Source organism: Hippopotamus amphibius, chromosome 3 (assembly GCF_030028045.1).
Source record: "Hippopotamus amphibius kiboko isolate mHipAmp2 chromosome 3, mHipAmp2.hap2, whole genome shotgun sequence".
NCBI classification, from domain to species: domain Eukaryota; kingdom Metazoa; phylum Chordata; class Mammalia; order Artiodactyla; family Hippopotamidae; genus Hippopotamus; species Hippopotamus amphibius.
The window spans coordinates 75,475,426-75,503,102 of NC_080188.1; the positions used below are offsets into that span (position 1 = coordinate 75,475,426).

General features: G+C 36.8%; 1 pseudogene; it reads right to left on the reverse strand.

Moving 5' to 3' along the window:
• LOC130848470 (ethanolamine kinase 1-like) overlaps positions 1–24,849 on the reverse strand; it is a 107,952-nt pseudogene extending 83,103 nt beyond the window's left edge.
• Positions 24,850–27,677: the final 2,828 nt, after the last annotated feature.

Below are 27,677 nucleotides of genomic sequence, written 5' to 3' on the forward strand. Positions count from 1 at the left end.
GGTTGCCTCTACCAAGCAGCCCCATGTATTTGATGTATAAACACACTAATTGCCTTTTTTTCATGCTTGGAGATGGTAGAATAAATCACTAAACATTTTGAGGTACCTGAGGAGGATGGGATGATGTTTTCCTGCCTGGGGCCAGTATATGCACCATGGAGTCCCCTCTCTTTGCCTTGTAACTCCACCTCCATCTCCCATACATTGCGTTGATACAGGCAAAAGCCGAGGTCTTGCTACTCATCTCTTTAGAAATTATCTTTCAGTCATTTTGCTCTTAGTAATTTTTCTTTATATTTTCAGTAGTCATTTATTTTCTTTTATTCTACCTATCCAAATGTTTTCCTTGCTTTTGTATGTGTAACTTTATTTCCAGTTCGTCTGCAGTTCTCTTGTAGCTACTAGTATAAAAATAGAGGAGATGTATCAGTTTGATATGAAAAAGTTCATATGAGTGTGTTTGTGTATGGTGTGAGATAGGAAGAAGTAATCAGTATATAACAGCATATGTCTGCCCTATAAAGTTTTAACACTTATCAGAGTTTATAAAGGGGGAAAAATGCATGGATATTTTGGAGATGCTGGAAGATATTTCTAACCATTTTTCTAAAAGATTGCTCCAAATTACTTTACTATAACAATCAGAGTCTCAGCATATGGTGTATTATATTAAAAATAAGACTTTCAGCTTCATAGATAATCAAGTGATTTCTAATTTTTTAATTTGCATTTTAAAACATGAGTGAGGCTGAAATAAATTAATGCAGTTTTGAAATATGCATGCCTAAAAAGTTGAATAGAAATGTATTGGTCAGAAGGTAGAATGAGTTTTGATCAAGTTAGATGATGTGAAAAACAACATGGAAGTGTTAAATATTTTTATAAGATGTGATAATTGCTCTAGCAAATTTTATATGTCCTAAAAAAGTGTCTGAAACTTTCTAGTTGGTCTGTCAGTCATTCCACAAATATTTTTTGAGTGATCTCTCTTTTCTACTCAGTATTCTAGGCACATAGAGGCCCCCACGGTTATTGCCCTCAAGAAACTTACATGCTGGTGTCTGTACGGATGTAGGTGGTATATAATAAATGGGGAAGCCAATGCTATGGGGTGTTGTGAGACTATTCTATTCTCTTGTAATTGCCCGCTAAGATCCACAACTGAAAAAAAGAATGACTGAGGACCACCTCATTCTAAAGGGAACCACTGAGTTGTTCTCACTGCTGGTGCCAGACCTCCTCACGGGACTTCCTTAGAGTTTAGAGAACCAGACCTTCTACAGGGTGAGTCTATACACGTTGAGGAAAGTGGACAGAAGAGATTCACTGGGGCTTCCTTGTCAGTGACCTGGTGCGAATGTATAGTAAAGGGTGATTCCCACTTCACCCCATTCCCAAAATCTAAGTGGGAAAAAGCAGAGGGAAGCTCTGGAAGAAAAGTTTATAAAGATTGGGGGTGCTTGCAGAAAAGGTGAGTGAGACTAACATTCTCTTTAACACTGGAAGGCTGTTTGGGCAGCATTTTGCCAGGATACTCCTATTGCTACATAAATAGGGGAGAGAATTCGGGCTGGACAAGAGAGCTCATAGAAAGGCAGTGGTTGAGCAGCTGAGCACCATCCATTTGGTGTGTAAAGATGCCAGAATAACCAAAGGATCAAATGGAAAGTGACTGGAGAATTACCCTGTTGGTATCTTACACAAGAGGCCTGCCCCCTAAGCCAAAAGACACTCACAGTAAGAGCCTTGGGATAAGAACTTGGTGATGGGAATTGAACAAGAATGGAAGAGGCAGAGCTGGCACGAATCCCCATGTTACAGCAAAGCCCTCTGAGATTCCCTCTATGACTTTGAGAAATCCAGCATTGAACTTTTTAAACTTCCAGCAAACAAGATATTTTATTTTATTCTATTTTATTTTCTGTTTCACACATGTTCTTTAATAATCCAGCATTGACCTTTGACTCCCAGAGTCCACTGGTGGCTGGACTGTGTAAGCCAGGTCAGCAGCTACAGCCACCAAGCAACTGACCACAACCATGTAGAGTTAAGTAAAAAGATGTTCGTTCTCTGCTTTTTGTTGTCTGCTTCCAACCCCAGAGGAGCTAAAGCCTAGAAGGAGGAGAGTTGCCACGGAGCTTTGAATTAGGTCCGAGATTAGCATTTTGAAATTGGAATCATTTTAATAACAAAAGAGACTGGAAAGTTTATTATTTTTCCAAGATGTCTCTAAGGAGTAAGAAAGGTATATCCCGTATAGCCTAAGTGAATAAAGGATTGAATGTTTTTCACCCTACTGAAATGAGACTTCTCAATAACCAGTTTCCAAATAAAGAGGATAGTCCTAGGGACTGAGTGCTATGAAGAAAATAAAGGAAAGAAAAGAGGTAGAATTGAATGGAGGGAGGAGAGAGGAAGCTGCGTGGCCTTAGCTTGGCTAGGGAGACCTACTTCATCCAACAACACATTATTGAATTTTTCTGTATTCCACTCACTGTTCCCAGCTTTGGAGGTATAGTAGTAAACAAAACAGACAAAAAATAAAATCAACAACCTTCTTTGAAGGTGTGAGACAGCAATGATGTGAAGGAGGCAGCTTAGCAAATGTATGAGACAGAAAGGAAAAAAAAAAAAAAGAATAAAATTCCTGAGAAAGGAGCAAGTAAAGTGTGTTGGAGTTTCAGGGAAAGGGGTTGGCTGGAAACCAGTGAACAAGGAGAAGGGTGGAGAGGGACAGGGCAGGGAAAATAAGGCTGCGCAGATCCTTGAAGAGCATGCTAAGGAGTGGGGTTTAGTCTGGTGTAATGGGAAGCCCTTTGGAGATTTTAAGTAGAGGAAGTACATGATCTAACTTATGTTCTAGAAAAATTACTCTCTTGTTTTGTGATAGAGTGTAAGAAACGTAAGTAGAGGCAGGAAGACAAAACGTGGTGCTGAACATATAATCTCACCTGTTATTTTCAGTAGGAATAAATGATGTTGGTCACTTTTCAGTGCCCTCCCTTTGCTTAATTTCAAAATACCTAGGGATGGGGGTACTTTCACCTGAGGAAATTAAAATCTTCAGCACTTTTATACTTGAGTGGACCTGGAAAGAATCTCATTGATTTAAGTTAAGTAAAACTTATATTAAACTGATTGCTATTGATTTAAAGATGATATCTTTCAGCTGAGAATGGAAATAATTTTCATATGGTTGGCAATGTTTAAAGTAATTACTTAACTTCAGTTGAAAAAAAAAGGTCTAAAAATTACTTTATTAGCTTTCCTCAGAGCACATCTTATTACAAATAATACCACCCACAAGAGAGAAGAGCCATGAGACGGGTCAAGGGCATCCTATGAGTAACTTAAGTAGAGGCTGAAATAACATATTCTCCTAATATATAATGCACTGATAGCATTTGGCAAAGCCATTTGGAAGAGACCCAAACTGAGACAACAACCCTAGTTAATAAACTCCACTGAGTGATGTTCATCAACTGATAACGTGAACTCGGGTTGAACTCTAGTCATGAAACTTGGACAAAGGGAAGTTTGAGAAATTGTATATTATTCATTGCGAAATGATTGACCTGAGCATGAGATCAATTCTAAGAATGACTCTAAGGGGCAGATAAGTTCAAGGCCAAGCTCAAAAAAATAGGAGCCACTCAACAGCTGTTCATCATCTCAACTTCTATTCCCAAACCCATCTGTACTGAAGAACTTTTTGCATCCCCACTGCAGAAATGAAATTCTTGTGTCTAATTTGAACTGACACTTACAGTTCTCAGTAAAACACAACTAAACAGTCTCTGAAGCATATTAGACATGCAATAGAGTTAAAGAACTCATAGATTTGGATGACCGTTTCTATCAGTTATAAGTAAAACCTCACTCAGATTAATGCAGTCTATCCATTAGCGAAATGTGCTTTAGCAGCTGTCTTGTCATGATTTTTTTTTTAACTTTGAAAAAGTTAATGGCTTTTATTGTACAACCCACAGATGAAGATAATCTCTCTCTCCCACCTCAATTCCTGGAACACTTGTGGTACCTCACTAGTGATACGCATCATGTTTCTCTTTTGTTATAATCATGTCTATTCATAATTTCATTTCTATGTTGCATGAAAGCTTCTTACGAGTAGTTGGCAGATGCTTTTGTAGTGGAAGAAACCTCAGCTTGAAATCAGGTGCAGTTGTGTTCAAATAATAATTACAAGACAAAGGAAGATTTAAATTTACAAATTCTCAAGAGCTGCAGGGAAAAAAGCACTTGGTAGGGTTTAATAACTATTTACAATGGAAAAAATATCCCCTAACAACTAGGAAAGAACTTCTTAAACGGTAATGGTTGTAGACTAAAAACATAGGAAACATCATTCTTGATGAAGAAACTTTAGTTCAGACATATTCCCTTTCAGAAAAGGAGCAAGAAGGATGCCAGCTGTCACTGCCATTATATAATGTATTATTGGACATAGTGGCTAAAACGTGTCTTAGCCTCCATGGTATTTATTTGTGGGTATGCAACTAAGTCTGGCCAGTGGCATGTAAGTGAAGATTATCACTTGTTCCATTTGGCAGTCTGGCCCAGAAAACCTCATTTGAGCATCTCTCTGTTCTTTTTCCTAGCAAGATGACTTTGCAGGCTGGAGAGGCACTTATAAGCCTAGATCCGTGAATGACTGTATGGAGCAGAAATCTCTCCCCTCCCCTTCCAGATTCACACTGGACACATATATGACCAAAATTACCAACTTTAATTGTGCTGAGCCCTTAAAGTTGGGGCCTATTTGTTATAGCATTAAACGTATCTAGTACAGAAATAGGGATGCTACCATAGCAAACCCCTGAAATATATGGCATTGGGTTAGTATTTGGGTGTCAGGAGACAAAAAATTAGATATTATTATTCTGTGAGTGTTATCTACAATAACTTAGAAGGAATGTGCCTTCTGCATCTGTAGTTTAGGAAAGTGGTTAGAGAGAGCCCAAGTTTTGGTGTTTGTTAATTGTTACTGCTTGTCTGGCTGTTGTCATAGCTGATACTATCTTGGGCCCTTACAATTTTACTTGTCCTTCCATTGACTCTATGCAGGATCAGCATCAGGTGGCCTCTCTGCTCTGTTAGTCCCCAAACAATGATGAAAACCTTTACTGATGTATTCCAGGAGCGCACAAGACTAGTTACCCATTCATGAATCTTGGCTTAGGCATACTTGTCCTGTTTCCAAGCACCTACCCCCCGCCCCCATAGCTAGGTTAATGATAAAATTGTCCCTATGGCCCCTGGCTGGTGCGGAGTGCAGCTGTGAATGCTTCTGAACATTGTCTGCCTAATCCCACCCTATAAGTAAGTTACCCTGTGATAAACTGACCTATTGATTATATAGAGCTGCCTTTTGGTCTCAAGATGCCTTCTCAGCTCGGTGGGCACTTTTCCTCCATCCTTAAACACTGCTTTTAGCAATATATTTTAAGAAAAAAAATTAGTTCAGGAAAGAATTGGCTTTTATTTTTAAAAAGAAATTAAGGATCTCAGAATTTTGGAGAAACCAAATGCTTTTGGACATGAAACAGTAGAACATCAGACTGAAAAAAATTTAGAAGAAAAAGATGTATCAGTGCTTCTCATTAACCAAAAGAATCCATCCCTATGGATAATATTATATCAAGAATATTGCTTTTCATCTTAGCCCATTATTTAAGATGTCTCGAAGGAACTGTCATTAAGTTAGAGGCAAGGATAAATGCAAGTACACAGAGAAATTAAGAGATTTGGAATTGTGTCTCAGAAATGACTTTGGGTGTAGTTATGGGCAAATGGAGCTGATTGAAAGAAAATTGACTAGAAGTCACTTAAGTTTCTAAGGGATTTGTGTTGCCAGAGTAACCCTGAGCCTGACTTGAAAAAGCCTTTGCTTATTTCTTCTGTGAAACAACCATAGCACCATTAGAAAATGTGTTGCAAAGTGTGTATCGTTTTCAAGGAGGGTGCACTGCTCAAAACTCACTTCAAATGTGGCTGTGATATTTAATCACCAGGAAGAGCCTTTCAAAGTGCAAAGCCAAGTGCTGTAGAGAACAATAGACACATCTTCCCCATGCTGGGCTTCACAGTTCTTGCCCCAAAGATTCTCTCATTGCTATGACTGACGTGTGTTTCACATTCATCTTGTTTTCCAACGGTAATTTTTATTGCCAACATCCTAGCCCAGCTCCACCATTGTGTATGGGGGTTGGCAGGGGCAGATAACTTGCCTTCTTAATTTCTTGATTGAACACAAGGAACTACATTTCAACCTGATGAGAAAACCGTTACCACCAGGCGATCCTAGGCTTTGAGGTACATGCAGTGATAGAGGGGAGAGGAGGAAAATGTGATTTTTGTGTGAGAATAAGGATGTACGTGAGTATCTCATAACTAGGAGCATGAGGTCATAGCAGAGACTGTCCACTGTCCACTAAAATCCATTCTACCCTTAGTACTGGGCATAAAACTTGGTTTTTCCCAGACTCCATCGCAGTTAAGTGAGCCATGAGATTGAGTACTAATCAACAGAAGTGAGTGAAGATGATATATCCTCTCCCTCCCTCCCCCTTTCACTGCCTTTTAGCTTTTACTGATTAAGCCTCCCACGTGTGTTCCTTCTTTCTGTTTCCCTCTTGACTGGAATAGTGATGTCCAGGGCAACTTTGGAAACCATGTGTCGAAGATGGCAGAGGTGCCATTGGCTTAGATGCATGAATGGCTACATGGAAGATTATCTCTATTCCCTGCCCACCTGGAATATTTCTGTACCATTACCTGAACAAGAAATCAACTTCTTTTGTGTTAGCACCATTATACTTTGGGTTTTAAGATGCCCTAATTAATACCATATCCCATCAAGTCTATGGGATAATTTAGCAGTAATCTCAAGCAGTGACAATACTCCAACTCAAATGAGCAAACAGGCTAGGTAGATTTGGAACCACAATGACATCAGAGCCTGAGGATACAGAGAAATATCTAGTCACAGAAGTGGGCTATCCAAGTGGTCAGACACCAGACGAAAGAGTTAGGGTTCAAGTTCATTTTCCAAACCTGGTGGAGGAATTGTGGGATAAGCCATTTTTATAAATCAATATTGATCACTCTTTGAAATGTCAGACAAAGACAAATATTATATGTATCACTTATAGGTGGAATCTAAAATACGATACAAATGAAAACAGGCTTACAAAACAGAAATAGACGCACAGACATAGAAAACAAACTTATGGTTACCAAAGGGGAAAGGTGGGGAGGGATAAATTAGGAGTTTGGTGTTAACATATATACACTACTACATATAAAATAGATAAACAACAAGGTCCTATTGTATAGCAAAGGAAAATATATTCAGTAACTTGTAATAGACCATAATGGAAAAGAATCTGAAAAAAATATTGATCACTTTTCTTTAAGAAACTTTTTTAAACTACCAGAAAACACAGTACTATTTTCATTTCCCTATCTACCTATAGAATACTTGAGAAAAGAAATACATGAATTTTTGGTCTGTCTTAGTTGCGATTTCAAGAAGAGTTAACAAGTCATCTACATAATAATGTACCATTTTGGTGGTCTCTGTTTTAGGCACAGTGAAGGCGTTAGGGTGGGAAGATGCTCTGTCATTGCCTTGAGACTCTCATGGAAGAAAGAGAAGAGTAGGCACATCACATGATGCTAGAGGGTCATACTACATAGCTGTATTGAACAGGAATAAGGAAGAATGCTGGGAACTTGTAACTTCAACATATTGGAAGTTTTGTGAAAACACTGTAAGTAGATCAAAACAAATTATTAAAGGGTTTTAAAATTATCACATGGTTATGACTTCTTAGGGGACTCTGTTTAGCTTTAGAAGTGAACAAGAACTGTTACATGTCAGAAGAAATGGAGAACACAAACTCCTATACCTTTTGCTAACATGATCCCAGTGAGAAAGATGATGGCTTCATTTACTTTCCTTTTGGGTTTTCTTTATAAGCCTCTGTGGGAAACATGGTCACGCCATACGAGGTGGCTATTAGATACCTAGAAATAAAAACTGTTCTGGAGTCAACTTGTTGGAAGGGAAAACAGACACAATTTTCTGCCTTCTGTTGGTGGAATGACATTGCTATTGTTTCTTTCTGTTTCTAAGAGGGAAAAGTAGCCTGATTCCTTTTTTTAATTTTTTAAAAATTTTATTGAAGTACAGTTGACTTACAACATTGTGTTAATTACTGCTGTACAGCAAAGTGACTCAGTTATACATATATATATATTCTTTTTCATGTTCTTTTCCATTATGATCTGTCACAAGATGGTGAATATAGTTCCCTGTGCTATAAAGTAGGACCTTGTTATTTATCCATCCTATATGTAATGTTTTGCCTCTGCTAATCCCAAGCTCCCATTCCTTCTCTCCCCTAGCCCCCTACACCTTGGCAACCACAAGCTTCTTCTCTATGTTTGTGAGTCTGTTTCTGTTTCATAGATATGTTGATTTGTATCATATTTTAGATTCCACATATAAGTGATATCATATAGTATCTGTCTTTCTCTGTCTGACTTACTTCACTTATGATAATCTCTAGGTCCATCCATGTTGCTGAAAATGGCATTATTTCATTTGATTCTTTTAAACTAGGATTTAAATGATGTAAAATTTGTTAAGTTAATGAAAGATCATATACACACCAGCTGCTAGCATTACAACAAACAGATACACATTTTAATATAAAAATAGTTTTTAAGACTACAGCACATTAAAAAATAGGTTCACATTTCTCCTAATGTGATCAACTGAGAAGAAGCGAGAGAGTAGCACAGACATATATATACTACCAACTGTAAAATAGTCAGTGGGAAGTTGTTGTATGACAAAGGGAGTCCAACTCGAGGATGGAAGATGCCTTAGAGGACTGGGGCAGGGAAGGTGGGGGGGATTCGGGGGGGGGGGCGTCAAGGAAGGGAGGGAATATGGGGATATGTGTATAAAAACAGTTGATTGAACCTGGTGTACCCCCAAAAAAAAAAAAAAAATAGGATCACATTTCTCCTAATGTGTACAGATTAAGTTATCTTATTGATGAATTGGGAAACAGAATCTTTCTGTTTCACCCTTTTTTGAAACATTTATCTTTCAACTTTCAAGGACTATTTTTGCACCACACATTTCAATCACAGCCAAAAAACTTGTTTCATGAGATACGTATAATGGTATCCCAAAATGTCTCTGGTGTTCAGTTTTGAAATAGAGCTCTAGCTTAGAGATATTCAGCAGGAACCTACAAACATTGGTAGCATTTCACTGTTAAACTAGTGGCACTAGTGTTTTTTCTTTTTTAATACATCTTTATTGCAGTATAATTGCTTTACAATGTTGTGTTAGTTTCTGCTGTGCAACAAAGTGTATCAACTGAATTTCTACATATATTCCCATATCCCCTCCCTCTTGAGCTTCCCTCCCACCCTCCCTATCCCACCCCTCTAGGTCATCATCAGTGATCATCGAGTTGATCTCCCTGTGTTATGCAGCAGCTTCCCACTAGCCATCTATTTTACATTTGGTAGTGTATATATGTCAGTGCTACTCTCTCACCTCGTCCCAGCTTCCCCTTCCCCCACCCACCATGTCCTCAAGTCGGTTCTCTACATCTGCGTCTTTATTCCTGCCTTGCTACTAGGTTCATCAGTACCATTTTGCTAGATTCCATATATATGCATTAGCATACGGTATTTGTTTTTCTCTTTCTGACTTACTTCACTCTGTATGACAGACTCTAGGTCCATCTACCTCTCTACAAATAACTCAATTTCATCCCTTTTTATGGCTGAGTAACATTCTGTTGTATATATGTGAGTGACACTAGTTCTTAAACAATAATGAAAAGAAAGAAACTATTGAATACTGTTGCCCACTTTTTTCTGAACTTGTTCATTTATGCACGTGTACTTCTGTTTCGTTCAGGGTAAACATGCTATGTTTTCTACCTTTTCACTTAAAAGTAATTTATACACGCATTTTCACGTGGAAACAGAGTCAACATACATGCAGCTTTTCATGGCCATGAAACAGTCTGTTTTGTTAATATACTAACAAGAAAATTATGATTGACATACACACAGTACGGAGTTGTTGGACATTTGGGCTATTTTCTTTTTTCATTTTGTTATTAGCTGCTGCTATGAGTATATACAATAGATTACAAAATAATAAATAACAAATTGCTCTTTTGTTTTTTATTGGAGTCCATTCTTCAAAATGGAAATATAAGCTAAAATATATGGACGAATTTGTAAATTTGGTGATACATTTTTCTACTGTTTGAGTCAATTTACAGTTATACTGACAATGTGTAAGTATTCTTTTCATTATGTCTTATCTATTTTTCATCAGCAAATGGTTTTGCTTCATTAATCTATCAGTGTAATGGTTATATTGAATGAATGACGCACAGGATAAAATTAAAAATAACTTTAGGTATGTCTCCTGTGTCATTTAAAATGTATTCTTTGGAACTGGTCCATCCACTGTCCCTCTGTCAAAACCTGGGTGGACTCCATTACTATTCTGGTCACTATTAAGTAATACAAATCGTCCTCCAGTTAGTAATTAAACTATCTCTACCATATCACCAGCATTTCCACCCCAGGTATATATCTGAAAAAAACCAAAAACACTAATTCGAAAAGATACATGCACCCCAATGTTCATAGCAACATTATTTACAATCACCAAGATATGGAAGCGACCTAAGTGTTCATCAATAGATGAATGAATAGAGAAGATGTGTTTAAATATAATATATATATATATATATATATATATATATAGAACACTATTCAGCCATAAAAAAGAACAAAATTTTGCCATTTGCAGCAACATGGATGGACTTAGAAATAAGTTGGACAGAGAAAGACAGATACTATATGATATCACTTATATGTGGAATCTAAAAAATACAACCAACTAGTGAATACAACAACAAAAAAGAAGCAGACTCACAGATATAGAGAATAAACTAGTGGTTATCAGTGCAGGGGAGGGGCAATATAGGAGTGGAGGAGTGGGAGATGCTAACTGTTGTGTGTTTAGGCTATAAGGATATATTGTACAACATGAGGAATATAGCCAATATTTTCTAACAACTGTGAATGGAGTGTAACCTTTAAAAATTGTACAAAAACTAAAAAAAATTTTCTTAAATCTATACCCATGCAATAATCAAAATTTCCATTCTGATTTTAAATTAATATTTTTACTCCTTCTCCCACCTAGGATCAGGAAAGAGATGGTCAAATTCCTCCCCCCACCCCACCTAGGGCTTTCACTCCTCTTCCTGCATCTTGCTACCTGAAGTTTCTGACCCCTCTTGCATTGGAACGCAGGAAAGGAAAAAAATAGGTAAGGGAGTAGGAAAGTTCTGACTAGACCAATATCTTCACAGTGGCCCAGCTTTCTACTCTTGGCAGAGATTTCCATTTGAATCTTTCTCTTGTAGGTGCTTCTATAGGTTCTGCAAAACCTTTGCATCACTGGGGACCTCTCACCTACTATTCTCTTGGCGTCTGTTAATCCATCTCTGTCTCGGTTGCCTCCAACTTGTTCAGTCCTCAGGGGTCTGGCAGCACTTCTACTTTCTGTTAAAAGCTATTCCCTCCTCTGGGAAGTCACCTCTGATATGCCCAACAGCCCCCACCTGCTATAGTCCATAGGAAGCCCACAGGAAAGTCTTTTTCCTGTTGTCTCCTCCCCACCAACTCTAAGAATGCTTCTCACCCCAGCATCACTGCCTTTCCTGGTTGCACTGTCAGAGCAGGGTTGGGGCATCTGTTGTTTAGATTTCCCAAGGGAGAGTCAGACTTCTGTGATGTTCAGAGGATGCAAGCACCCCCTTGGTCCTGGCCACCCTATATACTTCATTTTGAATAATCTCAGCATTTTCGCAAGGTCATTATTTTCATCCTCGTGTTACAGATAAGAAAATGGAAATTATGTAAATAAATAAGCAAGGATTCAAACTCTGGCTCCAAGGTCAATTCTCTTTGCACACCATGCCACCTGAAACCTTTATGATATCACTATGCATAATGTGATTTTAAATATTAAGAAATCTTCATGAAATAAGAAGCAAGTTGTGTAAGCCTCACAGGAATTACAAAAATGAATGACAGTCCCTGCTTTCAATGATACCCAGTTAAGCAGGAGATGGAACTCAAATAATAGTACAAGCAACACATGAGAATTCAGAAGACTTGTTTAAAGCTAGAGGCTGAAAATCTATTATCAGTTGCCAGTGGACATATTCCAGCTAAATAGAGCTGAAAGCACAAACACATCAGAACTGAGTTGACATGATAAGAGTCCTATGCATGATACTGGGTAGAATTTTGTACTGATTTTTGCTCTTAGAAGTTTCTTGTGTGAAATTGGAAACATTTGATAAGATAAATCCCTAGAATAAATCAGAAGGCTCTCCCTCAGTTACTCTCATGGGTATCACTATAATACCCCTTTCACCACGTCATTCGCCTCCCCATGTTCTGCCTTCAAGCATCTCTCCCCTTTCTCCATTCATTTTTTCCCTACTGTAGACCCTTTGCTCACACCTACACAAACACCCAGGCCTGAAGGATGACATTTTCTAAACAGCTTCACTCCCACCCCCAATCCAGTGCCAAAGTTTAAGATATTCCAAATGAACCATTCATAGGGTCATGTTGGCCTCATAGGTAAGATTTCTTTACTATAATCTTATGGTGATTTAATTCTAAAAATAGGAGGAGTCAAGTTCATTTCTTCCCACAAAAATTAAATTTATTTATTTATTTATTTTTAAACTCTTTATTGGAATATAATTGCTTTACACTGCTGTGCCAGTTTTTGCTGTACAACAGAGTCAGTCAGCTGTATTTATACATGTATCCCCATATCCCCTCCCTCCCGCCACTCCTTCCATTCTCCCTATCCCACGCCTCTAAATCATCACCAATCACCGAGTTGATCTCCCTGTGTTATGTAGCAGTTTCCCACTAGCTATCTATTCTTACATTTGGTAGTGTATACATGTCAGTGCTACTCTCTCACTTCGTCCCATCTTCCCCTTCGCCCCCCACACTGTGTCCTCAAGTCTGTTCTCTACATCTACATCTTTATTCTTGCCCTGTCACGGGGTTCATCAGTACCATTTTTTTTTTAGTTTCCATATATATGAATTAGCATACAGTGCTTGTTTTTCTCTTTCTGGCTTACTTCGCTCTGTATGACAGTCTCTAGGTCCATCCACCTCACTACAAATAACTCAATTTCATTCCTTTTTATGGCTGAGTAATATTCCATTGTATATATATGCCACATCTTCTTTATCCATTCATCTGCGGATGGGCATTTAGGTTGCTTCCATGTCCTGGCTATTGTAAATAGTGCTGCAGTGAACATTATGGTACATGTTTCTTTTTGGATTATGGTTTTCTCTGGGTATATGCCCAGGAGTGGGATTGCTGAGTCACATGGTAGTTCTATTTTTAGATTTTTAAGGAACCGCCATACTGTTTTCCATAGTGGTTGTACCAACTTACATTCCCACCAACAGTGTAGGACAGTTCCGTTTTCTCCACACCCTCTCTAGAATTTATTGTTTCTAGATTTTTTGATGATAGCCATTCTGATTGGTGTGAGGTGATACCTCATTGTGGCTTTGACTTGCATTTCTCTAATGATTAGTGATGTTGAGCATCTCTTCATGTGTTTGTTAGCCATCTGCATGTCTTCTTTGGAGAAATGTCTATTTAGGTCTTCCACCCATTTGTGGATTGGGTTATTTGCTTTTTGATATTGAGATGCATGAGCTGTTTGTATATTTTGGAGATTAATCCTTTGTCAGTTGCTTTGTTGGCAAATATTTTCTCCCATTCTGAGGGTCGTCTTCTTGTTTTGTTTATGGTTTCTTTTGCTGGGCAAAATCTATTAAGTCTCATTAGGTCCCATTTGTTTATTCTTGATTTTATTTCCATTATCCTAGGAGGTGGGTCAAAAAGGAACTGGCTTTGATTTATTTCAAAGAGTGTTCTGCCTATGTTTTCCTCTAAGAGTTTTATAGTGTCTGGCCTTACATGTAGGTCTTTAATCCATTTTGAGTTTATTTTTGTGTATGGTGCTAAGAAGTGTTCTAAGTTCATTCTTTTACATGTAGCTGTCCAATTTTCCCAGCATCACTTATTGAAGAGGCTGTCTTTTTTCCGTTGTCTATTCTTGCCTCCTTTGTCAAAGATAAGGTGCCCATGTGTGCGTGGGTTTATCTCTGGGCTCTCTATTCTGTTCCATTGATCTATATTTCTGTTTTTGTGTCAGTACCATACTGTCTTGATCATTGTAGCCTTTTAGTATAGTTTGAAGTCAGGAAGCCTGATCCCTCAAGCTCCATCTTTCGTTCTCCAGATTGCATTGGCTGTTTGGGGTGTTTTGCGTTTCCATACAAATCGCAAAATTTCTTGTTCTAGTTCTGTGAAAATGCCATTGGTAATTTGATAGGGATTGTGTTGAATCTGTAGATTGTGTTGGATAGTATAGTCATTTTCACAATGTTGATTCTTCTAATCCAAGAACATGGTATGTCCCTCCATCTGTTTGTATCGTCCTTGATTTCTTTCATCATGTCTTATAGTTTTCTGCATACAGGTCTTTTGCCTCCTTAGGCAGGTTTATTCCTAGTATTTTATTCTTTTTATTGCAATGGTAAATGGGAGTTTCCTTAATTTCTCTTTCTGATCAAAAATTGAATTTAAATGTGAAAAGTCATCGATAGAAGTAAAGGGAAACTGAGGAAAAGTTCAAGGAGGTTACAGTGGTTCCTATTTTAATTATTTTCTGGACTCTCTTGCTCTGGTAGAGGTGGCATAAGCACTCTAATCTCTTACTGTCTTTGACTTGTAAATTGGTTTAGAATCAACGTTAGCCTCATGTTCTCTCCTGGTTCAACATTTTGTTTTTATTGAAAAAAATACTTTTAAAGTTGCCTTGATGCTTGGTTCATTCATTTGATTAATTTAACCCAATAATACTGTTAAAACTACTTTTTAAAATATATATATACCAACAGAAATATATTGTTCTTGTTCTTTATTTTTATAGAATCATTTTAGTACAAGAATACTCTCTAAACATACAAGTAGATTAAGATTTTGATTTTTTAACTTATTAAAAAATAAATCTAAGTTCCCAGGCTCAAATATGTACATAATATTATTTACTTAATTATTACACAACAATTAAAAGCCATATAGATTTTTGTTCATTTGGAAATAAAATATCACAAGAAGGTAGTTTATTTTCACATTGCTTTTCAAGTTTTACTGTAAATGAGTGATAACTGTATAGTCACAAAGGCTTAGTCTCTTGTATCCAGAAATTTCTTTTAGATTATTTAAACCAATGTCCAAAGCTTTATTAATGAGAGAAACCAGGACTGGACAGATTAAAGAATTTAATTGACAATATAGAGTAACCTTTTAATATATTCACCCACATGTCAAATTTGCACATCATGTTGCATTTACAGAGTTATTAAGAAGGTTCTTTTGCAAGGAAAAGTCATTAATTCTTTCTCAGGATACTCTGCCCACTGATGTAATAGACTCTCCCAGTAGAACACAATGGATCAGTCAGTGCCCTGAACAAGTTAATGCTCTAGACTATCAGACAGTTATTTTAAATGAGCCCTTTACACATATGTAAACCTCACTTTTTTTAATGGGAAAAAACTTTTGTGTGATTTATGCATTATAGGATGAAAGTAGGCATCATTTTACATAGCTATATCTATGTCCATGTCTTTATGCACATCTACATATATGTATGTATATATGTGTGTATGTATGTATATATGTATGTATGAAAGGCATTTCCAAGCCCAAGCTTTGTTAGTGTGATTAAAACATCATCATCATTAGTGTAACACATGCCTTGCCTGTTCAGCAATGAAGGAAATAATAGCATTTCACTGTCCTCTTAATTTATTCAAAACAATGAAAATAGACTTAGAAGTTTAGAATGAGAAGAGAACTTAGATTTTATCTAGATGTTACAAGGCTTTCATTTGGCAGCACAATCATTAAAATACAAAAGAATAGAAAGTCAGTCAAAGAATTGTGGACGAAGCCAACTAAAGTTTTGGTGAAGAATTCCAAGCTATTTAATTATAAAAATTATGCTAACACACAAAAACAAGCATAAAAGAAAATATTTGTCACTGGACTCATTACAATGAAAATTTCATCCAGAAATTGTACAACTTTGGAAGGTATAAAATTTATTGGTTTTTTTACATGTTCATTTTTTGCTTGACTGAAATTTACATGTTTATTTTTCACTTGACTGAAGTCTTGTCTTTGAGATCTTTCAAAACTTGGTTTGGTGAGCAGATTCTCATTGATTACTATAGTGTAGGAGGATTATAGAGAAAAAAGCAAAACAAAATAAAACAGTAGTATAAAACATAGTTATATTTAAATACAACAGGAAATTAATGCATTAAAAAACTTCAGGATTCTGTATTCTTACAGAGTTGTCCTGGAATACAATTATTAGAAAATGAAAGGAATTTCTTTTCATATTAGCTCTATTAGAGTTACGTGTAATGAAAAAAATTTTTCTTAGGAAATCTATTCTAAAAACTTTGGTAAGGAACAAACATAATCACTCTGTTCCTAGTTTCTGCAGAGATGAGCAACTAACAGAGAACTTGTGTACGGGTGGAATACAGTGGGAAGGCAGTAAACGAGTCGAATTACAGATATGTGTTTGAATTTAAGACAAGTAGTCTGTAATCTCTTTCAGGGATATTTTTTTTTTCTTAGACATAAGCAAGGGCAAGTCTGTGCAGAAACTCACTGCTAAATTCCTCTCTGATTCTAGCATGTGGAAGAAGGGCTGATTTCTTACACCAAATCTGATGTTCTACCTTTCCTGGCTGGTAGGTTGGATTTATGTTACTTCTGGTGACTGTGTGAAAGGGATGGGATGAACCTTTGCTGTTATAGAAGCACAGCATTTTCCACAGTTTCCTTCTAGTGGGGAATTACAGGAACTGTGCAGTTCAAAATTCTCCCATAAGAAATAGTCTGGCAAGGGTCACATATGGCTGCCAACTGTGGGCAGCTAGCTCAGATTCACTTATTCTCATTTCCCACCAACCATTAATCATGCGCAAGTTCAAGAAGGTTAAAGCAATTCATTCTTTATACCCTGACATCTCTAGTTCTTGTTGAGATGGCATGATCACTCTAATCTCTTATTGCCTTTGATTTGTAAGTTACTTTAGAGCTGTAGTATACAAAAATAGGGCTAAAGCTTTTTTTTTTTTTTTTTTGTAAACTTATGTGTTTCCCAAAATTAGCTGTGAGGTGGGGGTCGGATTTTAGAACGCATTTTGTTAGAGAAGGCAGATAGCTAGATATGAGCAGAGAGAGGGAGGCACAGGCCAAATGGCAGGAAACCACACATCTTGTAAACAATGGGGGTCTTGGGCAGACAAAAAACCCTGGACTCTCCGGACTGACAGGAAACCCCACATTTTGGGGTAACGTGTCCTGGAGGCAGACAAAGAAAGGTGGGAAAAGTCGGGAATCTCCGGTGTCCAAATGTAACTTTTTGCTTGCTATGCTCTCATTACAATAAAATTAACCTTGCAGATTAGAAGTTGCCATCATGCATCAGTGCTGTGACACTTCTGATCAAGACCAAATAAGGACAAAAATCCCTCCTCTCCTTGGAAAGGTGGCACTGGGATGAAAATCAGGGAACACAACTCCAAACCTCTCCCTCTCCAGTGAATATTCTGCCCATTTATTTTTACATCCCATATAACCAACTTGCTAAAGGAATTCAGGGCAGCTACTTACCTGAGTCTGCCTGCTCTTCCCTTGAGAGCATACTATCACTTAATAAATCCTCACTTTATTTTCTTCACCTCTGTGTCTCATCTCTGAATTCTTCCTGCGAGGAGACAAGAACCTACTGTCCAGTAACAATTTCACTAACTTAGACACGTTTAATAACTTCAGTTATACAAATATGGGGAGTTGAATTGAGCTTAAAATCTGATTCATCTGACTTCCCATTGCTTTTATATATATTTGAAATGTGAATGGCAAACTGAGGCATTAATCTTGCTAATGTGGAAATGCACCCAATTCCTTGACTACACCATATTCTGTCTTCTTTTATGCTTTTGCTCAAGCTGCCCTTTTGCCTAGAACTGACTTTCCCCCAGAAATGTCTATCTGTCTTTTAAGATTACTGTCTGGTAATTTCATCTCCAGAAGCCTTTGTTAACCTGCTCCAGTCTTTTTAGATGCTAACACCTCTGCTACCTTAAAACTTGTTCCCTACAATGACCACAGTCTGTTTCCCTTAGACTCAGCTTCTAGAGGACAGAGATTCCTATGGGTGTTGTCTAATGCGAGTGTGGTGCCCAGCCCACAGTAAGCATGTGGTAAATAATTGTTGCACTTAAATTAACAAGGATATTTTAATGCACTTTGATGGATTAAATTGTCCCAAACTTTTGTGGGCTATTCTACAGAAAGGCTCAAGATTGGACAAAAAAAAAAAAAAAAAAAAAAAAAGCAGACAAAACACTAAACACTAAATTTGTCACCAAAATAAATCAGTAGTTAAAAGCATATAGAAATTTAAGTAACAAAAAAATTAGGTTTTAGCTGGTAAATTCTCCATTTTAAAAACAGCTTCAAACCATTTTTTTGAAACAATGAAGAATGTGGAGAAAATAAACACTTGACACATATTTGTTCTAGCTGCAAGTTCTACAATGAAGTAACCTTAATAAATGAAGTGAATCTGGTACATGACTCAAAACTTTTGTTGTTTCAAGTATCTGCAGATTGGGTTGTATTAATCCTGGTGGCTGAGAATTATCTGTGTGCCATTCAGCCTAGGAGGAGCATGAATTTCCTTGGACTAAACAATTATGTAATGATCATCGTTAAGCTTTAAGAACCTACAGGATAATGTGATGAGGCTAGTTCTGCATATAGGTTATGGGGCTGGGGTAGAATGTTAAAACTCTCTTTTTTGTGACCCCCAAAATCTAAAAACACCTAGCAAGTCCTTTGAAGATAGATGCTAGGTCTAGGGTTAAAACTGGAATCTTGGAATTTACAGCCTTTGTTAATTACAGGAAAAACTTCGACTGATTTTGTAGAAGGCAGAATCAGTTCCCCTTTGCTTGAGCATTTAAAGCCCATTCCACAGAGGCTTGTTCTTGACAGACATCTCCACAAATAGATGTCACTTGGATTTATGCCTCAGGCAAAGTTTAGTAGAACTATATACTCAGTTAGTGAGATTATACAGCAGGCCATAGTTAATACAATTGGCTAGGTATTTAAACACATAGTAGAGGCACAACTGCTACACAGCTCTTACGAATTGCTCTCATGCTGGTGTGGATGCTCCAGCATTGTTAGAGTTTACATTTTTTTTTCTGCAAGAGAGTACTAATATCTGGATGTTTTTACATGTAAAATTCTCACACTTTTTAAGGTTGTCATGAGTGCCCTTTTTGGAAAACACTGGGTGAGTCAATACTATTCTGGGTGAACAAGATACACCTGCTCTTTTCCCTATGTTTGTGTATTCCCTTTGTACCTGGGAGTGGAAATGAGAACGGAGCCAAGTGACTAGCCATTTGTGCAGAAGTCATTTGGGAATGGAGCCTACAATATTTCTAATAGCTACCAGGCATGGGCACTTACTATGGCCAAGAACTGTTCTAGAAACTTTACTTGTGCTAGTTCATTTAATCCTCATGAAACTCGATGAGGTGAATACCATCATCATATCCATGTTAAATGATCTCCACGTCCACTATCGTTATCTCCATATGAGTAGCTAGCTCAGGGTTACACAGCTGATAAGTGCTAAAATGTGGATTCAAATCCAGGTCTGGCTCCAGATCTGGGGCTATTAAACTATACCCACTACAGGGTCTCCTACACACAACTATGCAGTTTGGAAAATAAGAAGTACACAAAAGAACTTGGTTTTTGCTTTATGTATAGTATTTGTTTTACTTTTTTTTTTTTTTAAAAAAAGATGGTTTATACCTAAGGGAGAATTTCGTTATGTTGCAGATAAACATTCACATAAAAAAAATTCTTACAGAAGAGGCATTGATGAAATAGGATATAATTGAATTCTAACTGGGTCCGCCCTTCCTAACTCAAAAAGAAGTAAGTCATTAATTTATTTCCCTTTCAAAAGACAGAGGCATCAGAAACATCAGCACCAACATGTTCAGCAGGTTCAGCAGCATCTTGAGGTTTGGCGGGGTGGAATTTCTATATGAATAAAAACCAGAAAAATGTTAATGCTACAATTTTCTAAATTTAGACACAGTAAAATAAAAAACCCTCAGATTAAAAATGTATTTTTTTTGGCTAAAGTTTGTTTTCTTTTGATTAAAATTCACTTTGCAGAGTTCTTTTGTGGGAGAAGTAGTCATTTCGTAGATATTTACAAACTTTGATATAAACTTGTATTTGTATTTCTAAATAGTATTTGTTATTTCCATGGATAAATTATTACCCTAGACATTGACTCAGGTATGGTTCCCCGCTGTAGTGAAAAGCTGAAATGGAAATTTTTTAAAAAGAGATAAATTCTCTTAGTTATATTGATCATGACCCGATTCTTCTATATCCATATAGAAGATTTTCTCTGAATTTTGCCAAGTATGTCATTGACTTTTTCAGATTTTAGATCATCAGCCAAGAGAGAAGACAGCTAAGTTTGCCATCTATACCCAAACAGAAGATGACTTTTCCCCCAACATTTAAACTGCAAGCAAGAGGAGTCATCTTCCATTCAAGTCGTTACAAGATCTCTCATATTAGAGCAGATACTCTCAATTACTTTACTTTTGTTAAGAAAGTATTATTTAGACAAGATACATTTACATGGAGTAATGCTAATCAATCATAGATTTGGATGATTATTTGTCACCTAATAAAAATAGTTTAAAAAGGGCAAAGGAACTTTATGTAGACTTACTATCAGTCTTGTTGTTGAAGCCCTGTCATTGCAGTATTACCTCTTTAAGCAAGCCTTTTTAAAAGAATATGTATATTCTTTTAAATAATATATATATTAAAAATTATATATATATATATATATATAGTGGTTATGGTATGGAGATCAAAAAGAGAGAGGGGGAATGAGAACTCATTTGTACCATTCTTTTATGACTAGGTACTTAATGATCTATGATTATAGTTCCAACTACTAGCATTATAATCACACACACAAATGTTGTGTCTGAACTATCTTAAATAGAAGGTTACAGTAAATGGAACGCTGTCATACAGACTCAAAATTAGCTTTAGTGATGAAAAAAAATCATTCATGCTGGAAAACTCATGGGTGGAGCTTGAAAAATCTGTCTCAGGAAATATGAGAATAAAAAAGCCAGTGTTTTAAACATGTAAATATATTGTTATTGTAAATATTTTTCATACGCAAACTAAACTAAGATGCTATAACTAGAAATTTGACTATTTCATCCATATCCATCACAATATATTAAATCAAGTTAGACAAAAGCTTTGGAGGATCTTTCATTGGAAAATGGGGATAGATTTATATTTGGGGTTTCTTTATAGGGCAAATGTAAAAACAGAATTCTGCTAGAGTAACTCAGTGACTTCTATGTGTCCAGTTGAAAAAGATGGAGTTTTATGCAGTTTTGTTTCTCTTTGAGTTCAGATGAGCCCAGAGGAATAAGCCCTCCTAGAGCTATTTACACCAGTACTTACAGCAAAATTAAACATTGAATCCTCACCTTTATCAATAGGCATATAAGCTTGAAAAGTAGGAGGATAATTCCAATGATACCAGCCATCACCGAAAAAATAATGACGGTTATTACTATGGGAAAAAAATAAAGCAGCAAATTACAAAAGTGTGAAGTAAATGACCACATAGCAATTGAAAAATAAAGCAGGTAAAATCAGGGTAATATCACTTTGCCTTTTTATAGAAAGTACATTAATAAACTTTTATGTGTATATATATATTTTTTAATTAGGTTTTTCACAGTAATCACGTGGGAAATTGGGACTTTGAGTGGTGAAATCTTTTGTCCAAGGTCACACAACTAATGACAGAACCAAGACCCAGGGGTTTCAACTCCAAGTCCAGTGTTCTTTACAGGACCTCAGAGGTGTAATTACGGATAAGAGCTCTGTGGACCTTCTATCCCGATATGGGAGGAACCACAAACTCTTTCAGAGTTTCAATGGTATGGGAAAAAATAATGTCTTGATGTGTAAAAGGGTGTTGGACAGATCATAGAATCTGAAATTTGGAAGGAAACTGGTATAAGTAGTTTATAAATGAGGAAAAGTGTAATGAGTTTGAGTTATACTGGTGAGATAACTAGTTAGAAGTAAACTGGTAGCTACTATTGAGCCCATCTATGTACTAAGCCTCTGTTCCCTCTACAGTATCCTTACGTGTAGTCTATAGTAGAATCACTAAAAATCTTTTTCAAATCTTTTACATGTTGGGAGTGAAACAAAATTTAAGTTAGAGGCACTCTTGCATATTCATAGCATATTTATAGTGCTTCCCAATGAAATAAATAGAATTGAAGGCAAGACATACAGGGAAAAGAGCATATTTATTTGGCTACTTAAAAATTTATATTTAAAAGCCTTGGTACTGATAAAAAAAAAAACAGTAAAAGTAGCTTTTCCTCTCACTGGTATTTTCTATCCTTCCTCTCCACTCAGCTCTAATTTGTGAGCTAGTGATTCAGTTATATAATCCATTTTTCTGTTGTGAAGTATGAACACAGGGAGGCTTGGAGATGCAGAATAGTAAATAACCACATCAGTGAACCAGAGCCAGAGCTACAGCAGCGCGCAAGTGGGGAAGCAGCAGTCCCCAGATACAGAGGACTGGGAATATAGCTCCAAACTGGTAGCACGGGGCCCACTATGAATTCGGATTGAGACATGAATGGTCTGTACTTATTCGGGATGTGGTGCCGATTAAGTAGATGATTTTTAAGCTCCTTGCTTTCTTTGTAGTAGAGAGGGGAGAAGTTCAATTGTTTTCTAAGCTCTTGGACTTTTCTCAGGTACCCGTGGTTACTTAGAAAGCTAAAAAATATCTAACTGAAAAGAAAAATGATGATCAAATTATGTATTGCTGTTTCCAAAATGTTTAAGGTAATTAGAGATGCCTATTTTAATTTTGAAAAGAGCATATTTTGTTTGCCTTTACAATTTTGTGTGACTGAAGTCAATAACACATACTCTTTTGTTTTTAAAACTAGTGGTTACCAATGGGGAGAGGGAAGGAGGAGGGGCAGTATTGGGGTAGGAGAGTAAGAGGTACAAACTTCATATATAAAAAAGTACAAGGATATATTGTACAGCACAGGGAATATAACCAATATTTTACAATAACTATAAATGAAGTATAACTTTTAAAAATTGTGAATCACTGTATTGTACATTGCAACACATAATATTGTACAGCAACTATACTTCAACTTTTTTAAAAAAGCAAAAAAAAAGAAAATAAACATAAGAAAATAAAATTGATGATTCTATTTTCATAGGCATTTAAAACTAGCAAAACAAAATTTAAAATGGAATGATCATCATTCCATGTCAAATATTAACATACCTGGTTGTGAGAAATCAGGTTCATATATTTGTTTTCCTGTTAAAATGACAAAATTTCAAAATAAAGTCAGAAAATATAAGGCATGATTTAAAAATACCATTTTTTTGGAATTAGACTGTCTAGTGGGTTTCTTTTTCTTAACTGTGCTTAGCGAGCGAATGTTTAACTTTCAACAGTGAGTTAGTAAAAATATGAGATAATGTGTTGGTCTTAACATTAGTAATTCCAACATCTACTTTCAACTACCCAACAAGTTTTCATGGATCAGAAATTAGTAAACCATCTCATGAATTAAAGGGAAGGGTATGAGAAAATATTGGAAGAACCACCTATGGACTTCCACAAGAAGCAGCACATTTTTAAAAAACATAAAAATGGTGATCAGAAAGGGGACATATTGAGCCATCATCCCACCTGGACACCAGTCCAACCCAAAAGAGGCCATGTTGCTCTCAGTTTTCCAGATTTATGCCACAGCCATCATCAGAATCCAAACCCTTACTATGTCTCTGCTAAGTTTTTGCCAGCAGTTCCACTGGCTTCCCTTTCTGCAGAAGTTTCTGGTATGGTTGCCTTAATGTTCTGCTAGAGTTAACCTCCCCCTTATCAGTCCACAACTAATATTTCTTTCTCTGCTGTCTCCAAATGCCATTTTGTGTCAAGAAGCTGCCTTACTACTGTAGCCACACAATTTTCTTGAATTTAAATATTACAAATAACATATTACACTAAATTGTATGACATAGTGAAGGACTTGGGTATATTTGGTCATTCGTTAGCAGTTTTGCATAAAGGTTAACTGGAGCTTCTCTTCTCTATCTTTGTGACAGTTGATAGTCATGACTGGTGTATGAGCTCTGGAATAAAACAGAGTTTCAGTCACCTGTATGCCTCTTACTCGTGTGGCTTTGCTACATTACTTAATTTCTCTGTGCTTCAGTATTCTCTTGGGGAATGAAGATTATAATATCCATCTCTTTGAGTTCCTATGAGGATAAAACTAGCTAATGCATGAAAACACTTCGTGCAATGCCCCAGCCACCATGCCATTCATTATTTATAGGATTCGAGGCAGGTAGTGCTATGTGTACCTACCTTTGGCCCATAAATGCTTTCCGGTTTGACACTATCATGCTGGCTTCACACTGAAATCACTTTGAAATTAGATTGTCTAACTGGACCCAGAAGCCTCATAATTAGTTCCAAGCACTTAGCCTAATTTTCCTCTCTTGGTCTCTGTCCTTCTGAAAACTCATGGCTTCCAATTATCTCCGTGCATTTTTCTCAATGTTTCTATTAGCTAATGATTCAGTAGCTATGCTAAGTCTTCTTTGAGGCTTTCTTTTAAATCCAGAAGACCCTGCCTAAACCCCACCTACAAAAGATCCTCTCCCTTTCTACTTTCAACCTGCTCTTGCAAAGTCATCTTCTCCCTAGAAAAATTATCAGAAACAGTAAAAGCTGCTTGACCATTCTTATCTCAGGACCCAGATGGCTTATACTTTACTGGGCACTTATGATGTGTCAGGCGCTGAGCCAAGCAATTTTACATACATTTTCTTATTTAACCCTTAGAGAACATTGTTGGATAAGTATAATGAGCCCCATTTTAAAATTAAGAATACAGAGGCCCTTTGGGGGACTCAAGGTTCAACTCACTGAGGGTCAGTACCTGGGACAGGGCCAAGCCTGGGGCTGGATCCAGCTGGGTTTGCCCACAAGCCCCCCTCGTCACTGCAGTACTGGATCCCTTTTATCTGGCCCACTATTTCATGGTCACATTCATCATTTATGTGTTTTGCTAGATAGTTTTAATTTCTTTAACCTACAGTATTATTGCTGTGTGACATTCCAGAAGTGAGAATTCCTCTAGAGGAGGGACTGTGTCTACTTTGCTTCCACTTCTCCATTTGTCATAGTTTCCCCGCAGTGGTAGATCCCATTAAATAGAGTTGCATCATAACAGTGACTCTAGAACAACTTTTAAAATACGAACAAACCTGGTATAGGAGATCCAGTCTCACTAGCAGGGACTGACTCACTAGCAGTTGGACCACTGGAAGGGGCTGATCTTGAGGGGGAATACGAAGCTGTACAAAAGAGAAGTTGAGAAAGAGATGAAGAATGAGGTGAGGGGTGGACCACAGAGCACAGCACAGAAGACAGATTTATCCCATATCTCTCTGAGTGGCAGCTCCAGAATTTCTACTTGCGGGGCTTTACAGATGAGAAAGGTGAGCCTTGATTTCCTCATCTGTAAAATGATAATACCTGCCTCAAGATGTCATTGTGAGGACCAAGTTTAATATACTTGTGTGTGTGTGTGTGTGTGTGAGAAAATATGTCAGTATAGTACTTGGCACGTAATGAACATTACATTCACGTTGACTATTATTATTGTTCTTATAAAGGAGGAGACGAAGTTGTATCTGCATACCATTTTACATAGTTTGGAAAACTGTCCACGTTAAAGGAAGATGGAGACTCACGGCAATTATACAAAGACCAAAGTTCTGCCCCATGCCTCCCTGCCTCCATCTCCCAGGTACAATCCTACTTCCCCAGTAAAAACTAAAACAAAGACACTATTAAATTTAGTTTTATTCTAGCTTGATAGAGGCTGAGTCAGTTCTAACGTTCTAAGGTTTCAGAGCTGTAATAGACTTGTAGGAAATGCTGACTCTGGTCTAAGATTATTGGCTGAGGGTCCAGATAACCAAGTGATGTAATGAATTCTAGGTCATGGTGATTCTTTACCCCAAACATACATGCACACAAATATAAATACAGGAGATGTATTCTCACATATCTTTTAAAATCTCATTAAATACCTAATAAATAGATTTTTATAATTCAGCAATTATCCATTTATTTTAAAATTTTATAAATTTAAAATTTATAATTTTTTTATGAAGTTTTATAAATTAAATAAGATCTTTTATTGCAAAACAATATAGATTCAATAAAATTGGGAGATATAAGAAAAGGCAAAGAAAAATATAAAAATCATCTATCATTCTGCCACCCAATGACAGATACTTTAAACATCTTGGTATATAGCCATCTGAATTTTTAGCTATTGCATCTAAATATGGAATGTTTAAATACGTACATAGTGTCTTAAAAATATCTACCATGAACATATACCCTATATTGTGAATACTCTTCTACTACAAGATTTTTAATGGCTGCATAATATTCCATTGTATGAATACCACAGTTTATTTATCAATCTCTGACTTTGAGCATTCATGTTATTTTTACTCTTATGAGAGTTAATATCATTTTGAGATAAACATCAGTGCACTAAACTCTGTAGATGTATTCTTTTGAGACATTCTAGTGAAGGAACTGGTACCCAAGTATGATGGTGGGGGGTGGAAGGGCCCCTGCAGACACTTCTCAGGACAGCATCACCTTAGTTCCTCAGCTAAGTGCTCAAGGTTTCCTGGAGAATCCACGAAGACCAGAAAATGTCTTTGGTGCTTCCGCTCAGTCTACTGAAGGACAGACTTCCAAGGTCTGCTTCTTTCTACCAGCTGCCAGCTACTCAGTTCACCCTCAGACTGTTCAGGCAAGAATCATTGCCCCTAAACTGTCTGAAATATTCTTTCCTCTCCTATAAATCCTATTTCCATCTTGTTAATTGACTTGTCCTACCACCAGATCCATTACATATATGTAAACAACTGCCACACAAAGTAGGCAAATGTTGTGACAAATAACTTGTATCTGTAAGTTATCTTTCAACATTCAGACATGATGGTGTAAAAGATAATATAAAAACAAGTGTTTCTTAAAATTGAAGTATAGTTGATTTACAGTGTTTCAGGTGTACAGCAAAGTAATTCAGTCATACATACACATATATATTCTTTTTCAGATTCTTTTCCATTATAGGTTTTTATAAAATATTGAATATATTTCCCTGTGCTGTGCAGTAGGTTCTTGTCGTTCATCT